This window comes from Prunus dulcis, chromosome 7, assembly GCF_902201215.1.
Source record: "Prunus dulcis chromosome 7, ALMONDv2, whole genome shotgun sequence".
Lineage (NCBI taxonomy): Eukaryota > Viridiplantae > Streptophyta > Magnoliopsida > Rosales > Rosaceae > Prunus > Prunus dulcis.
In genome coordinates this window covers 3,921,379-3,939,732 of record NC_047656.1, presented here as the reverse complement: position 1 = coordinate 3,939,732, position 18,354 = coordinate 3,921,379, and positions in this window count along the sequence as shown.

The window sequence follows — 18,354 nt, the reverse complement described above, 5'->3', positions numbered from 1 at the left end:
AAAGGTCTCCAAACACACTTCTATTCCAATTTTTAAGTTGGTGTTTGAAAGTATTACAACAAGTTTGGATCTGCTGGGCAGCATTTCCAACATAAGAGCAATTCCAAACCTGTGAAACAACTTGGTCAAAATCCTTATGGGCAAGCCACATGGCTTCAAACTTAAAATTTTTAGGGATTCTCCTAAAGATTTGATTACACTTAAGGAAAATTGGACCATGGTCCGACCTCACAATAGGCAAGTTTTGGAGCTCAAAATGAGGGAGAAGTCTCATCCAATCCGGGTTGGCAAGAGCACGGTCTAGTCTTTCATAAATAATGGTGTTGTCATGATGCCCATTACACCAAGTAAAAGGGACACCAGTAGCAGCCAACGAAACAACTTCACAGTCATCTATAAACTTATTGAAATTTCTCATGGCCTGAGAGGTTTCAAGAGAACCACCCACCTTTTCATTCAAAGAATAAATACTATTAAAATCACCTAGCATGAGCCAAGGGTGATTATTTATTGGTTTTAAAGACACAATTTCTCTCCAAAGATTGCTCTGTTTGGCTTTTTGAGGGTAAGCATAGATGAAAGTTGTAGTCCAGCTCTTATTGGTAGTTATATCTTGTAACTCACAGTTAATATAACGCTCATGATAATTCAAAATACTTATATTAAAGATAGTAGGATTCCACATCAAAATAATCCCCCCACATTGCCCAACAGAGGGGATACAAAAACTACAATTAAAACCCAGCCTCTGGACCAAGCGATCAGCCTGATCACGAGAGGATCTGGAATCTAAAATGCACAAAACATCTAAGCAAAGAGTACTGATATAAAACAGAATTTGGAGAATAAAGCCACGCCAGGCACTGCCTCGGCTATTCCAGACTAAAATCTTCATGGATTGGGGTTGAACTCTTCGCGGTCAGAAGGGTGAAAAACCCCCAGAATTTCAACACTAGGTTCTGACTCCTTCGGTGCTTCTTCAAAGAGCTATCTAGCTCTCTTCTCAGGGCTCTTAAAAGCCTTAGCATTAGAAGAGCTATGCTCCTCCAGAGAAAGGCTCGGATCCGACACCACCATCTTACCCTTATCCATCCTACTAGGCCCGTCATCCTTAAAAAGGACTTTAGGAATCGGAGCAGAGCTCTCATCAGTAATTCTAATCCCTCTCGCCACTTCCTTGAAGGTTCTACCATCCCTCATAGCTTCTTTACCTTTCCTTTTGCGACACGACACCACTGTCCAGCCCACCTCTTTTTTCTCAGTATTCTGCAGATTGTCTTCCTCAACCTCTTCACCATTCTCATTCTTATAGATATCGTCAACCGTAATCGGTTGAGGAAACACAAGGATTACATCATCTTGCAGAATCCTACGAATATCCTCGTCCAGCACCAACTCCCTAAGGAAGAAACTAGGTTCATTGTTTAGTCTCTCCACTTGGAGATAATTTTTGTTAGAGATTTTGACAGGGCAATCATGACCCGACTCTTTTTTTTAGCTGCAATAAAAACAGATCACAAACAGAGCCTCATAACTGATATAAATACGAGTTTCTTTTGATTCATCTCCAAGAATGAGACACATTTTCAAGGGCTTGGTTAAATCCACTTCCAAGCAAACCCGAACAAACATACTCTGTTTTCCTACCATGGAAGCTTGGTCAATGCAAATCGGGGTCCCAAGGATGGAGACCAAATCACTTAAAACTTTATGATCCTTATAGTGTAACGGCAAGAAAGGAATTCTCGCCCAACAGACAATGGAATCAACAGCTGCATGGAAAGGAGAGAAGTCAGGTCTCCACCTTTGCAACGCAAAAATTTGACCTTGGACAAACCAAGGTCTGTGTTTAAGAACAAACTCTACATCCTCCACAACTCCAAATTCAATCTTATACCAATCTCTGCCAATGTGATTGACAGAGACTTCTTCTTGCAGGTCTTTCCAGTCACTTTTCAGTCTATTCCTAATGGCCCTCCCAGGAATAGGAACACCAAAAACTTTCCCAACAAGACAGAAGGCTTCGTAATGACTCTGCACCTTAGAAACCAGCGCAGTGGTAGACACCCTAGTTTCATTGTTTTCCATGGTGAAGGTAAAACAGCCCTTGTGAATTCTGGAAGGTTCACGAGGAGGGGTCCTTCTAGTATCAAGAGGGGATCTAGGACTGGTGCTACGAGACCTAGTTTGAGAAGAGCTAACAGCAAGTTGGGGATTCATATTGACACAGAAACACAGCTTAAAGCAGAGGTCGTAGGAACAAAGGAAGTGTTTGAAGCATATAACAAAACATCTCCACATAACAGTATAAATAAGGAACGAATGCATGAAGTAATGGTTAACCCAAACAATCAACCACCAATGCATGCAAATGCTTGCAAGTGAGAAAGAAGGAACTTCCCCCAAATCTTGAAATCTCCACATTGTAGCAGAGCACGCCTCATGACTCAACTGGTTTATCATGTAAAACTGGCTATTGGTGTTCTCCGTGTAATCCTGGCCATTAGATTGAGTTTCCATTAGCTTAATTATGCAAGAGTAATAATTAACCACTTTTACACAATAATAAAAATAGGAGATTAGGATCCTTCCCCAATAGAACCCATCTGAAACGTTCTCGAGGGGAGCAACCGACGCCATCGAGTTCTTCACCGCCACAATTCTGTCCCCTGCTGTCCTTTTCCATCCAAGAATTTTGTAGTCCCATACACGTTTCCATGATTGTATCCTTTCTGAAAGAAGACCCTTGAGCAAGTCGAGACCGACTTGAGATATTTGGCACCTCTTGAGATGGTCCTCCAATCGAATCTTTCGACTCTTCCTCTTCTCCTTTCTACGCCTTTTTCTCTTTCTTGTTTTCCAGCTCCCCAAATTTTTGAGTCCTAATCGTGCCCTAGTTCCTTTGTCCTCTTTTCCCCTCTAGAGAGTCTCTCTCATATCGCTTGATTCCTTTGGAAATGAGATATTGAAAATCATGGCATTGGTGTTATGAGCAGAACAACTTATTATAAGTTGTAATTTATTTAGTCAAGTTTCCGATATGGGATTTTATATTCTTCAACATTAATTTCCTTTAAAATGTGAGGGCGAAACTAAAAGTTAGACTAAATTGCGTGGATGAAAAATACGGTCATTCAAGAATATAGATAATATATTCTGTAATAAATGGACTATATTATGCTCACTTGTGATGCAAATGGAAATATACATGTTCAAGCAAACTGACTAAATGATTCATGGAGTGAAAACTAGCTAATGGAAAAAGTGGTCAAGTACTTGATGAATAGTTAAATAATGTGTAGACAGATTAATATACTATGAATATAAATGAAAACAACAGCCAGTGGACTTGAAGTCATGTGAGTTTCATTTTGATCCAAAATAAATATTAATGGTTTTTTATCAAAAAAACGTCCCTGACGTCTACCAAACTATTAGATTGCATCCTTAAAGCTTTTTTGCATCACTTATGGTCCCCAACATTAATATGGGTCCTTCAAAATAATCCCTCCGCAAAAAAAAAAAAAAAGGTTAAATCCCCATTTATGAGGGATATAATCGTCAGATCAACTCCCTTTTACCTCCTCAGGCTTCAAATATATTTCCTCGAGGTCGTTGTCAACATCATCAATCCCATTTCTACGCCTTTTTTTTTTCGAAATGAGATTTTTCAGTCGGGGAAATTGGGCGGTAAAGCTTATCTGCATAAGTGATTGAGAGAAGTTGGATGAGCAAATGAAAACTATCGAAAAGGGGGAAAGGCTCCAACGTATAAAGGTAAGAATCTATTGAAGAATTTAAAAGCAAAGTGTTCATATTTGGTTTGTTTCATGTGGTTGGTGTATGTATTTACACTACTACATTTTACAATTTGCGCGACGAAAAAGAGAAGTTGGATGAGCAAATGAAAACTATCGAAAAGGGGGAAAGGCTCCAACGTATAAAGGTAAGAATCTATTGAAGAATTTAAAAGCAAAGTGTTCATATTTGGTTTGTTTCATGTGGTTGGTGTATGTATTTACACTACTACATTTTACAATTTGCGCGACGAAGACAATTTCGTCGCGCAAAGTTACATTTAGTCACACAAATTCAAGCGCGACAGAAAATTCGTCACGCACAATCCGTCGTGCAAAGAGCGTGAAGAAAGACTTTGCGAGACCAATTTTTTCATTCGTCGCGCAAAACTGTGCGACGGTTATCCTTCGTTGCACAAAAGGTTCAGGGACGACACAACTGTTCGTCGCACAAACTTATGCGCAACGAAAGAAGGTTCATCGCACAAACTTATGTGCGACGAAAGAAGTTTCGTCGCGACAACAATGCACGATGGATAATATTCGTCGTGCGATTCGTGTCGTAGACATTTGCGGCACTAAGAGTTCTTCGTCGCACAATTCGTGTCTACAACGTTTGCGCGACGAAATTGCCGTTGTCGTGCATATCCTTTTCTCGCGACAAAAGACTTCGTTGCGCAAGAATAAATTATATGTATTTTTTTTAAAAAATTTACCTTTTTTTTATTTTGTAAAATGTGAATTTGCTTTCGTCGCGAAAAATTAATATATATATATATTATTTAAATTTAATATTACGTTTGTTTTTTTTATTTTGTAAAAAAATAAATTTGGTTTTTTTTTTTGGTAATAAAATGAAATTGCAATAAAAAAAATGAATTGTAAAGAACACATTTATTATATAAAATAAAATAAATGTATACTACAAGAGAAATATTTAAAAAATAATTATGAAAATAAAAAACTAATCAAATAATGTTCCAAAATCTACATTGTCGTCTGGCACATGCGGTTCGGAGGTCTGGGGGTCTACAGGGGCCGTCGTCTGGTGGGGATGCTCGGGGTGGACGGGCTCGGAGGTCGGCGCATCAAAATGTGGGACTGGAATGCCGGACTGTGCGAGGGACTGCAGAATGACCGATATCTGACTCTGAAGAGTGGCCAGTCACCTGACTGTTTGACTGCGCTGATGAACGGGGTCTGGGTTCCCTCTGCCTGGCATTCCCCATCCCTCGACAATATGTCCCCGGTCTCCTCCCTAGAGTCTGATCCAACGTCTCCATCAAGATCTGAAACCCAGCATCCTGTGGAGGATCCACAGACTCGATCGGAGTATCGGGAGGAAGTTGGGAGGCGGACTCCTGAAGAACCAACTGGCTCCTCTCCACCATCGTCGTCTATTTAGCATAACATAAAATATAAATTAAAACATTCATATAATAACCTTTAAACTTGAATGCGTAATATAAGAATTAAAATTAAATAATACTTACATGAAGGGACTCGGCCAACTCATTCCCAGGTCGAACATAAACGTCGCCAAAGACGTCGATCTCTGGGAATTTGGACCCCCCCTAAATTGAACAAGAGAAGAAAAATATTAGTACGAAAAAATAAATTAAGAATAATGAAATATTAAAAATTAAATAAAAATTATTTTATTATTACCTGCCGCCGTGCATCCATCCTATAGGAGAAGGGCCTGGAACCCGAATGATGGAGAAGAGTCTTCTTCTTCCTATTGCCCTTATTGACTTTGGCTTTATTCTGTTATACAAAAAATAAAACGTATTAGTTGAAATTGAAATGAAATATAAAAAATTAAATAAACATTAGTAAGAAATATATAATAAATTTGAAATTCATATTACAAATTACCACAAAAGCAGGCGCCTGAAAATGAGTGCAGAGCCACGCCCAACTATCCTCCTGCCCCTCAAGCTTCTTCGGGCAACCCTCTTGAAGAGCGACTTGCGGATCATCAAACGCCTCAAAATAGTGGTGCAAGTCGCTCTTCCACTGTTTGTACCTCTTAGAGAAGAGTCTGTTGACGTACGCCAACGACTCATCGTCGAGGTCCTCCAAGTTATAGTTCGTCTGCAATAAATTAATTACATACATTTAAATAATAGAAATATAAAGTTTGAAAGAAAAAGAATTAAAAGGCTTATATACCGATAACTGGCCGCGAACCTCCGTCTTGATCTCGTCAGGCATGACCTTCCAAGAATTCCATTTCATCGGGCAATGGCTCCGAACGACATGACCAATGTCGTGGGCCAAGGAGCTATGCAACTCCGCCGTCGCTCGTCGTATCCGATGTTGATACAACTGTTGGTCACCTGGGTGACCTTCGCCATCTTCAACTGCCGACACGGCCCTCGGGTGTTCTTCTTGGCTGCAAAGAAAGATGATATTAATGTTAAATAAATAAAAAATTTAACTATAAAATACACACACAAAAACAAAAACAAAAATAAAAAGAACTGGAGTTTAAGGAAATCTATACCTGGCTGTAACCCTGACGCATCAGTCGATGTGGTGTCGGTGGTGCTGGCGGGCCGATGACGCCGCCTGGCGCTAACAGGCTGCACCACTGATGAAGCCGATGAAGCAGGCGCCTAGGACCCCGCGGGACCAACTGCCAAATGGTCCATCAGTGCTAGCGCAGTGGTAGCAGATGTCGGCTGAGCCGGGGGCTCCGAACTCTGTGTAGTCATCACCACCCTACGACGTCGAATCAGGTCTGACATCTGCACAATTTCATTAATACACATAAAAATTAATAAAATAGACGAACTTGTAAGCGCATACAATTTTATTAAGATTCTTGACCTAGGGTTTGCGAGTTCGGAGTATCCGGGACTCCGCTCTACGATCCGTCGAATGCTAGACGATCCTAGAAATACAAGGTACAACATACGTGAGTTTGAGTTCGATCCAACGTTCCGAACATAACAAACCCGAAAATCGCACAATAGGCAAAATTCGTTCGAGACTCAAATGGTAACCAAATTCCAATCCGAAAAGACCTACGTGCTCGTGACAACTAGGGGATTGCACTGGGACCCATTGCATGACTGCTACAGTATCCCACACGCCACCACACGCGCCAGCAGCGTGTGGGTGTTCAAAGCGATACCAATCGCCGGAAAATTCTAAAAACTAAGAGCCAAGGTTCCTACCCTAGGTTGAAAACATCAATTGGAGCCACTATTGTTCTCGGACCTACCCCGAAAAATGGCCAGAAGTTTCCGGAATTTAAATTCAAAAACCGGCCGAAACTTAGGTTTTAAAATCGATTGCCCTATTGCAACAATTAATGAAATCCTACCCAACCATCAGCTAAATCATCAAAAATTGTCCAGAAACCATACCTCAGGTGTCGGATTTGGTCGCCGGAGGAGAGAGAACGAGGGCGGTGAAGATTCGGTGAAAACCGAGCAAATTCCGGCAGCAGGCTCGACGATGACGGCGGGGAAGCTCCGGGGTTCGAAGGTTGTGGCGGCGCTGTCCAAATTCCAGTGGGGTAGGGGGCTGAGGTGACGGCGGAGAGAGAGAGATAGAGAGTTAGGGCAAAAATCAGAAATTGGGGAAGAAGGAGGTCATCTCGTTGTTTCTGAAATTTTATTTGATTTTGCACGACGAATAACTAAAAGCGTTGCGCAAAATATTTTAAATGATTCTTGCGCGACGAAAGACATAATTTTCGTCGCGCAATGTTGTGAGTCCACCAAAATTTGGTATCAGGGTAGGGTTGCGCGGTTTTGCGCGGCGCATAGATATGTATTTCGTCGCGCAATGTTGTAATTCAGCCAAAATTTGGGGTTTAAGGTTTATTGGGGGAGAGAGAAAAGGTGAAAGGTCTGCCAAGATTGCGCGACAAATATGGGACACCGTGGTGCAAAGTTGTAATTCCGGCAAAATTTGAGGTTTTGGGTTTATTGAGGGAGAGAGAAAAGGTGAAAGGTCTGCCAAGATTGCGAGACGAATATGTGACAGCGTCGCACAATGTTGTAATTCACCAAAATTTGGGGCTTAGGGTTTATTGGGGGAGAGAGAAAAGGTGAAAGGTCTACCGAGATTGCGCGACGAATATGGGACAGCGTCGCGCAAGTCTGCTTTCTGTACACTAGCAAAAAAGTTGGACCAAGTGTTCAAGGGGAAAGAGGGTGAAAGGTCTGACTGAGATTGCGCGACGACGAAGCAATGATTTCGTCGCGCAAGACCGTTTTTTGCACACTTTGTGCGACAAATCAACGTTATTCGTCGCGCAAACCCTAAACCCGAAACTAGTTTCAATGATCCAACCAGCAAACTTGTTTTTTTATACTTCGAGATCGTATATGCCGAAAATCGGAAAAAACAAACATTAAGAGATCAAGTAACGGGACAAAACTTTTCAACGGTTCTAAATGAAAAGTCATGATTTAACGGTTATTTTAACTCCGATTTTGATGGTTTTTTACAGCTACATTTCTTGACCCTATATGAATACAGTTACTGAATTTGATCTTTAATTTAAGATGTTTACACTAGGAGGATACCACATAATCTTATGTTATATTTATCGAAAGTATAAATAAACTCTTCATTGTTGGTGAATATATGGTTTTGATGGCATACGCATTCTACCAAACTAGTTTCAGTAATCCAGCTGTCAAACTTGTTTGTTTATACTTCGAGATCTTAGACCCCAAAAATCGGAAAAAAAAAACATTCAGAGATCAAGTAACGGGACAAAACTTTTCAACGGTTATAAATGAAAAGTCATGATTTAACGGTTATTTTAACTCCGATTTTGATGATTTTTTACAGCTACACTCCTTGACCCTATATGAATACAATGAACTAATTTGATCATCAATTTCAAATATACATGTCTATATATTATATTATAAAATAATATAATATTTGCGCGACGAGAGGTATCCTGTCGTCGTGCAAAATTTCATCACGCGATGGATGTTAGGTTGTCCCGCAATGTTTTAACTTTACGCGACGAGTGGATTGTGGGTCACGCAAACTATGTGCGATGAGGATTGATTCGTCGTGCAAGGATTTTGTGCCATTTACTTATTTAGGTCAAATTGTGTATCATTTTCATTTTTTAAAAATGTTTTGTGTCAATAATTTTCAAACTTTGTATCAAAAGGGTTTGGATATATTTATTTATCAATGTTTTATAACAATTTTTTTTTTTCATTTTCTTGTATATGTCAATTTATTTAATAATGTCTCACGCGGCTGTTGTTGCGTTGACCTAACTCGTTTGTTCTTTTTCTTTTATAAAGTGAAGTGATAAACTTTCATAAACTCATGAAAAGTCAATCAAAGTTAGAATTGGATACAACCCCCTTAGGTTAGATTGTTTATCATTTTCATTTTTTAAAAGTGTTTTGTCAAAATAAATTTAAAAATTATTATTAAAAGGGTTTGGATATATTGATTTACCAATGTTTTATAACTAAATTTATTTTAATAATGTTTCATTTCTCCACATATATAAGGTTTGGATATAACAACTACATATATTCAAACATTTGTATTACACAAAATCTATACACTAGCATAATAAAATTACAAAAAAATTCATTATTCATCATCTGAACTATAATAACTTTCGTTATCGTCGCTATCATCACTTTCGGTCTCCCAATCCTCCTCCTCCTCCTCTATAACTACATCATCGTCGTTGCTCGGGCCCACTGCAACATCGAATCTTGGAAGATCACCGAGGTCAATTGTAATTGACTGAATCGGTATTTCGATTGAAGACACTCCTTGTATTTGAAACGGTTCTTGTATAACATGTGTATCTCGAAGTGTTTCCGCATCATTTTCCATTGAAGATTCTAAACGTTGGTCAGCCACATTGTCGACGCCGTTGTCAGTTGGGTCTAGTTCTGGTATAGCATACACGTTCCTATGATCCATCTTCTGAACAACTTTCCAACCGCTCCCGGCTTTAGGGTCATCTAGATACACAATTTGTGTTGCCATGTTTGCCAAAATGTAAGGGTCGTCATCATACCAAGTTCTGTTAATGTTCACAGATAGTAAGCCATGGTCGATTTTAACACTTCCCGGCCTATTTGGGTTGCTATCAAACCATCGACACTTAAACATGATCACTTGGTATCGATCTTTGTAAAGCAATTGAACGACATTTGTGAGTTTGCCATAGAAATCAATGTTCGTACTTTCGCCTCCACCTGGGACATGGACACCGCTGTTTTGCGTACACAACTTGTCATCTCGTGCAGCCCCCAAAAATTTGACGCCGTTAATATAACAACCCGAAAACAATTCAGCGCGAATCGGGCCGAACGCCAAGTTATATAACTCATCACTGTAAGTGGGGGAATTCGATGATTTCAACTTATTCACCTAATATAATACAAAACCATTCACATGTTAGTCTGACAAAATTAAATACTACAATTTATATTTGTCAAATACAAAACACTTATAACTTACAGAATCCAAAAACCATTGTGGAAACAATTCACGGTGTTTCTGGGCAACTAAATGTGATGGATGTTCTCGCTTCATCATCTCTTCATGCTCATCTAAGTATGCCATTATCTCATCACAATTGTTCAATACGAACCAATGCGCTACCTCCATGTCATTTCTAGAAAACGACTCTCCTCGTCCAGGATCTCCAAAGGGTCGTGCGCTTTGGGCAAAAACAGAAAGTTTTTCCTTTCTCATACCTCCGTCATTATTGCGCTGAGGACGATTGAAAGCCGTCTCCACATCTTTTAAATACATTCCACAGAAAGTAAGCGACTCATATTGAACCCAAGCCTCTATAATTGATCCTTCGGGCTTCGCCTTGTTGCGTACACTTTTTTTCAGCTCTCCGAGAAGCCTGTCAAAATAAAACGATATGATACAAATTAGCAAGCCTGTGATAATGATGCATACACAAACGATAAAGGATTATATACCTTTCTATTGGATACATCCAACGATAGTTGACAGGACCAGCAAGCAATGCCTCTTCTGGCAAGTGAACCATCACGTGCATCATACTTGTGAAGAAAGCTGGAGGAAATATCATCTCAAACTTGCATAGGACTTGGACAATGTCATGGCGCAACTGAAACATGTCTGTCTTTCGCAATGTTTTTGCCGTCAGTTGGGAAAAAAATCTGGACAACAACATGATTGGCTTCACAACATCTTCCGGCAATAGATGTCGAATACCCACAGGAAGTAGGCGTTGCATAAACACATGGCAGTCATGGCTCTTAAGTCCAGTAAATTTACCCCCGTCAACATTCACGCAACGTGCGATATTAGAAGCATACCCATCAGGAAACTTTACAGACGATACAAACTTTAGAAACTCTTTTTTTGTCATTCGGTTTCATAGAAAAGAATGCAAGATCCCTTCTAGCTTTATCACTGTCCCTATTCATCCATAAACCCCTTCGTATGCCCATTCTTTCCAAATCAAGACGAGCTTTGATTGTGTCCTTTGTCTTGCCCTCGATATCTAGAATCGTGCCCACCAATGTGTCAAATACATTTTTTTTCAACATGCATCACATCTAGATTGTGCCTCAATTTGAGTTTCGACCAATATGGGAGCTCAAAAAACATAGGCTTGTGAGTCCAGTTCATATGTGTAGAAGGTCTGGTCCGACTAACTATTTTTCCGAACGGAGCAAAATCCAAACGGTTAAGCTGTTCCAAGATCTCATCACCGGACCATTCTCTAGGTCTGAGGCGACGCTCTGTGTTCCCGTCGAACTCTTTATCTTTTTCCCGCCACTTCGTGGTCCCATGGCAACCATCTCCGATGACCAAGGTAACAAACTTTTCCTGCGTGCAACCAGAAGTTACATCTTCCTTGCATACAGGACATGCCATATAACCCTTTGTGCTCCACCCAAAAACCATTGCATATGCTGGAAAATCATTCACAGTCCACATAACTGCTGCCCGCAAAGTGAACATCTTCCCAGTTGATTTATCGTACGTGCGAACACCGTTTGTCCATAAATCCTTCAGCTCATCAACCAGCGGCCTTAAGTAAACATCGATTGACCTCCCAGGATCCTCAGTTATCAAAACAGTCATCATCATGTATTCTTTTTTCATGCATTTCCAAGGCGGCAAATTATATGGGAATACAAAAATCGGCCAAGTGTTGTGGTGTTGGTTTAGAACCCCATACGGATTGAATCCGTTAGTGGCAAGTCCCAATCTCACATTTCGGGGATCAGCAGCAAACTCGGGGAACGTTCGATCGAACTCTTTCCATGCCTCCCCATCTGCAGGATGCCGCATCACATCATCGTCTACCCGTTTTTCCTTATGCCATCTCATGTCTGTGGCAGTATGCGTCGACATATACAATCGCTGCAACCTAGGTTTCAGGGGCAGATAACGCATGACTTTTTGTGGGATCTTAGTCGTTCTATTCTGAGATGTCATTTTGAACCTCGACTCATTGCATATAGGGCATGTATCCAACGTTTCATGCTCCTTGTAGAATAACATGCAATTATTTTTGCAAGCATGAATTTTTTCATAACCCAATCCAAGACCATTCAACACCTTCTGCGCGTGTTTATGGTCTTTCGGCAAACAATTGTCCGTCGGAAGCATTCTCTTGAAAACCCCCAAAAAGTAATCGAAACACAGGTTCGACATACGATACTTTATTTTTCCGTGCATTAGCTCTACAATGGCAGTGAGAACGGAAAAGCTCTCGCACCCCGGGTATAACTCTTGGTTGGCATTTTTTAACAGTTTTTCATATTGTTCAAACTCCGCACTGTCTATTGGTGTAGGCACGTCATCTTCCCCTTTCGTGATTGATGTTGGTCGATGCAAATGGAAAAGCATCCTGTATAATATCCATGACTTGATCATTAGGATCCACAATAGGTTCAACATTGTCCATTCTTGTGGCATTTGAAGACGAAGCATGGTCTAATTGTTCCCCATGAAGGTTCCAAATGCTATATGTCTCAATCATTCCATTCCTTACTAAATGAAATCCAACATTTTCAATTGTCTCCCACAACGTGTTATTACACCTCCTACAAGGACAACGGATTCTAGTTGCACCCGGGTTGTGTCTACGTGCAAACTCAATAAAATCCTCGATTCCATCCAAGTATTCGTCTGTCATCGGGTTCTGTATCCACCTTCTGCTCATAATTCCTGAAACCACAATCACAACACAACAATCACAACAACTTCATACGAAGTTATAATGTCACCTTATGCCTCCGGTAAGGGCCCTATCCCATTCGAATGCATAGTGTCACGTAACCTACGGCTACATGAGATTAGATTTCGACATGGATAAATTTCGACAGCATCTCGATACAGTTCTTGAGGTGGGCATAGGTATAAATACCTACGTACCACCCGAAGAACGTACCGAGATGACACCGAAATCTCCACAATCGAAACCTAATCCTGTAGCCGTATTACGTGACAACACTATGCATTACCAAACTGTCCAAATAGTGGGACAATTCAAGAATTAATTGGACCGCAGTCATGCTTTACGCATCCATGTACGAAATCCAACTAATCTCGAACGGGAAACTAAGTGTTACTAAACATAAAAATAAAAGTACGAAGTTAATTTCAATTAACTTCGTACATCACAACACATTGTGCTACGTCACGCACAATTTAACAACAGAATATTAATATAACTTCACAAAAAAAAAAAATTAAACATAACAAACTAACTTTAACATTTTTAATATATAAAATGAATAAAATACCTTCTCAATCGTTCTCCACCAATCGCTAATTACAAATATCCTTAACGAGAACAAAATTAATAGCGTTAGTTATGAATTCACATTAATACTTTTAAACTAACGACAAAAAATACTTACTCAATGAACATACTGAATTCCCAGTAGAAGTAGCGGCAGAGAGGTTGAGAGAGAGGCAGAAAATGCTATATTTTTTGCATTCTGCCTCTGCAATGGCAGAATTCTAATATGAAGAAGAAGGAGTTTGCGCGACGAACCATTGATTTCGTTGCGCAAACTGCCGTTGCGAAAAACCATTTTTCCGTCGCACAAAACTACTTTTTTCATCGCGGAAGCACGTGTCTACATCAAACTTTTGCGCCACGCATGACATGTTTCGTCGTACAAATTCTAATTATCGTCGCACAAAAACAACATTCCATAGCGCAAAATCTATCTTTCGTCACGCAAGAATGTACCGATATCAAACTGTACGCGACGAAAACTATTTCCGTCGGGCAAAAAAAAAAAATCCCCCCTCAAGTATTTTGGTGCCAAAAAAAAAAATATATCCCTCGTATTTCTTACCCTCGTTTTCTTACACAACGATAAATGATTTCGTCGCGCTAAGGTGTCTTTTTCGACGAAACCTGTCGTCGCACAAGTTTTCGCAGCCAATTAACGGGATCTACTGTTTTGTGTTCACCTTTACGCGACGAAGTGTCCCATCGTCACGCTAGGTTTTCTTATGCAACAATTCTTCTCCCCACACAAGTGTTTGGCTCCAACAAAAAACCCGGATTTTTTTCCCTCACTTTGCGCAACAAAGTAAAATTTATGTCGCGCTAAGACGTTTTGCGCTTCGAAAAATTTGGTCGCGCCAGTTTTCAATATTTTGCGCGACAAATATTTTTTTCCGTCACTATAGTGCATTTTGCGAACGAATTTGTGTTCGTCGCGCAAATAGTAAAACGTAGTAGTGATGGCCCATGAATGACACAATTTTACATGTGCTGTGCCAAAGTGAAAAACAAATTGTTTTTAAAAAAAGACGTCATTTTTGAGGTGCCAATTTATCTTTATAATATATTGGAAGATTGTGGTCTCACCAATACTCTTAAGAACCAGTGTACATGTGCCAAAAAGATATGAAAATGCACCTAGCATCAAGGTGTTGTCCCATAATTATATCAGCAGGTTGTGCATCAGCAACTATATATCCCTTGTTTCGTCTCATGAGTAAGAATGTCATTCTATCTTCGGCCCCATGTTCTTTGGCATGCACACAATAAAGTCAAAGTATATATACATTGATCATTCCAAGTTAACATTGATAATTTAATAAATGAAATATTGGGGAACTTAATTCCATAAGTTATCATGAAGGCATGTGGAACGGTCCAATAGTTGACTAGTGTGATGAACTATCAACAAATTTGCATTAGCAAAACTACTTTCATATACATACATGAAGTAAACATCTGCACATTAGATACATGGGTAAAATATTTGAGATCAAAAGAGCAAAAGATGTTGGCGAGAGTTGACTTGCATTGCACACCAAGATTATGATTTAATTTATTTCTTGCATTGCACATCAAGATTCCCGTATTGAATTAATTGATTTCCTTTCTATTTATTATTTCCTACTGTAAATAGAATTAGGAGTTATAGCTTGACTTGGCCTCCAAGATTTGATTGTACTACATATATATATATATATATATATATGACTTCCTACAAGGAGAAGAGTACATATAAAATTCCAACAATTATTTCTCATATTTTAGCAAAAACGAACCTGATAGTGCCTACAAACCTCCTTATCATCCCAAGTAAGTTCCATGTCTCCCTTCCTCCGTCAAACTATGTGTTGGAATTCACCAATCAATTAAAGCAAGAATAAACAAACAAACAAAAAATCCCATTAGAACCACTATTTTAAAAATCAACAAAATTTACCAAATTATAACATCCAAATACTCGAGGCAAAACTAGCAAATGGGTGTATAGAAAAGCAACGATTAGTCAGTGTTTATGCGAGTTTCTTGACATTAAACTCAACTCACTAGAAGCCAATAATATAAAGAAACCCAAAGCGAATTCAACGTGTAGTACCAGTACCACATCAGATTCCAGGGAATGGCAAACACGCCACTGCTTTGAGAAGAAAACAACGTTCCTGAGAACAAGGGCATAACCACCCAACTACCTTTGGTCATTCAACCAAGCATTGTAACATCCCGACCCAAATTAATTATTATTTAATTAATTTGTAGAATTTATAATTTTGCCCTTGGGAAGTAGGGTTATTTTGGTTATTTTTTAATATGGAAGTTTTTTAGGGAAATGAGTGACAATGTTGCATTGAGCTCGTTGATACGAATTTGTAGACACGTAGTGGGCCCAAATTGATGTTTTAACGAAAAAGTTACGGTCAACGGAAGTGTAGTGGCACAACCATAAATTTTTCAAAGTCGGATTTTTAAAAACCCACCAGCCTTCTCTCTCTCTCTCTCTCTCTCTCTCTCTCTCTCTCTCCTCTGTAAGCGTCGTGACACCGTCGTTTTTCTGCGTTGATTCCGGCACCGTCCGGTCCGACCACCAAATCCGACGCCACAACTTGCAAAATCTTCATATCTTCCTCCTCTACATGTCCATACCCATTTCCAGCTTCGATACTCCAACATTGGTCTTGATTTTCGATTGAAACTGCGCCAAAAACCCCCTTTAGTTGCCGGAAGTGTTCATGCGATTTCCGACGATTCTGCCAGCCAAAATTGTCGAACCATGTATGAAACTTCATCTACTCTTTGTGCTCTACCTGTTTATGTGCTTGGTTTGGGTTAATTTTGAGGTTTAATAGATCGATTCTTAAACCCATTTTTGGCCGACGATTTCGGCTTTGATTCGGCTAGTTCTGGTTAGTTTTTGGCCTTGGTCCAAGAACAAAAGTTGATCCCCAAGTTAGTCTGAATGCATTTAGCATAGGTATTGTAGGGTGTTTCCAGAATTTTCGGATTGCCGAAATTTATTCAAGCCACCAACATGCTGCAGGCACGTGTGGCAGCGCGTGGGCCACTCTGTGGCGGGTCGTTGTGTCCTAAATTTTTTCACATGTCATCCCGAACACGACAGTGTGATCGAATTCGAATTTGATTATCGTATGACATTCGAATAGATTTATGCATGTTACGCGATATCTGGGTTCGATATGTTCGAACAGTTGGATCGTCTCCATTTCCAAGTATGTTACCTCTATGATCATGTAAGAACTTGTGGATCAAGAATCGGAGCCCCGGATACTCCGAATCAATGATTCTAGTATTAGGCAAAGTGATCGTCGTCTGATCATGCGATTGGTTTACATCTGACCATTTGATTGAGACCAAACTTACATGACTTATTTAGTAGATCTTATCGAACCAGTAGGAACTTTCGAATTGTAAATCGGAGGTCGTGGGCCCTGTAGGCCCGATTGACCATCGGTTGATCAATATGACTAGTTTGACCGCATAGTTGACCAGGGGTCTTTTGAGACCATCATGTCTCTTGTTGAGTGGTAAAATGGCATTCATGTTATCACAATAATTAAGAAGTTAGATGCACGAGACCTTTCCATACATATAAATATCGTATCCTAAAATGTTCCTCATAGGATCACCAATTGGACAATGGTGACCCGCAAAGACTGGTACACATTATGTCTGCTCAATTGGGAGGATGACTAGTCTCAAGTCATTCGTGTAGAGACACTGAGACAGATGTGTAGGTGCTCTATAGAAGATGGAGTCCATTGAACATGATCAACTCTAGAATTATTGTATAGAAGTCTTACTCACAAGTGTCAAACAAAGAATTCTAAGATGTGATAATGCAAATTAATCCTTAGACCTGAGACATCACAGTTGTCCTGTGTATATATTGTTTCTCTTTGAGAGCACTATACGGTCGTATCAAAATGATGTGACTTAAATGTGTTCCTCAGGATTCTCAGCGTTTACGCAGAGACAGGTGAATGTACAATAAGGAATCTCTACTCTTAGTAAGAAGAGAAAATACTCTAAAGATATGATTCGTGAATCTTTGGCCAAAGTATTGGATGGAAATTGAAACAAGAACGTTTGCAATTTCATCAAATTGAATCATATAATCTAAAGATGTCATATTAGGGATTTTGACACAAGTTTACCATATTCCGAGAATATGACATAGAGTATTGAATTAGAGAAGGATCAAATTGCATTGTAATCACAAACTTACTAGGTTCTCTAAATGAACCTGCTAGGTGTCACTCATACTGCTAGGTGTCACTCATGGCTTGTGGAAGCCCTGTAAGGACTAATTATAATTAGCCTTCGCCAATAGGGAGAATTGTATGGAGGGATACAGTTCACACTTGATTCAGAGTGAATCATTCATACCCACTGCCTCGTTAATTAGAACCTATAAGATTGCACACCGAAAATGAATCGATTGGGAAATTATGAAGAGAATGAATGATTTTGTGACTTGGTGAAAGTCAAATGTCAATGTCAAAAGTCAAAGGTCAAATGGTTGACCCGACATTTGACACGATCAACTAAGGATGACTAGGACCAACACTTGTTAGACAAGTGAGTGATTGAATTAGTCAAGTCACTAGAGTAATTAAATTGATTGGATTAATTTAATTATTCAATTAAAGTTATAAAACTTTAATTAAAGGTCCCATATGACTTGGAAATTCAAAAAGGATTTGACCATATGGACTTAGGCACATATGTGACACATTATAAGATTAATGTGTTGGACCAAAGTGTGTAGCTATGGAATCC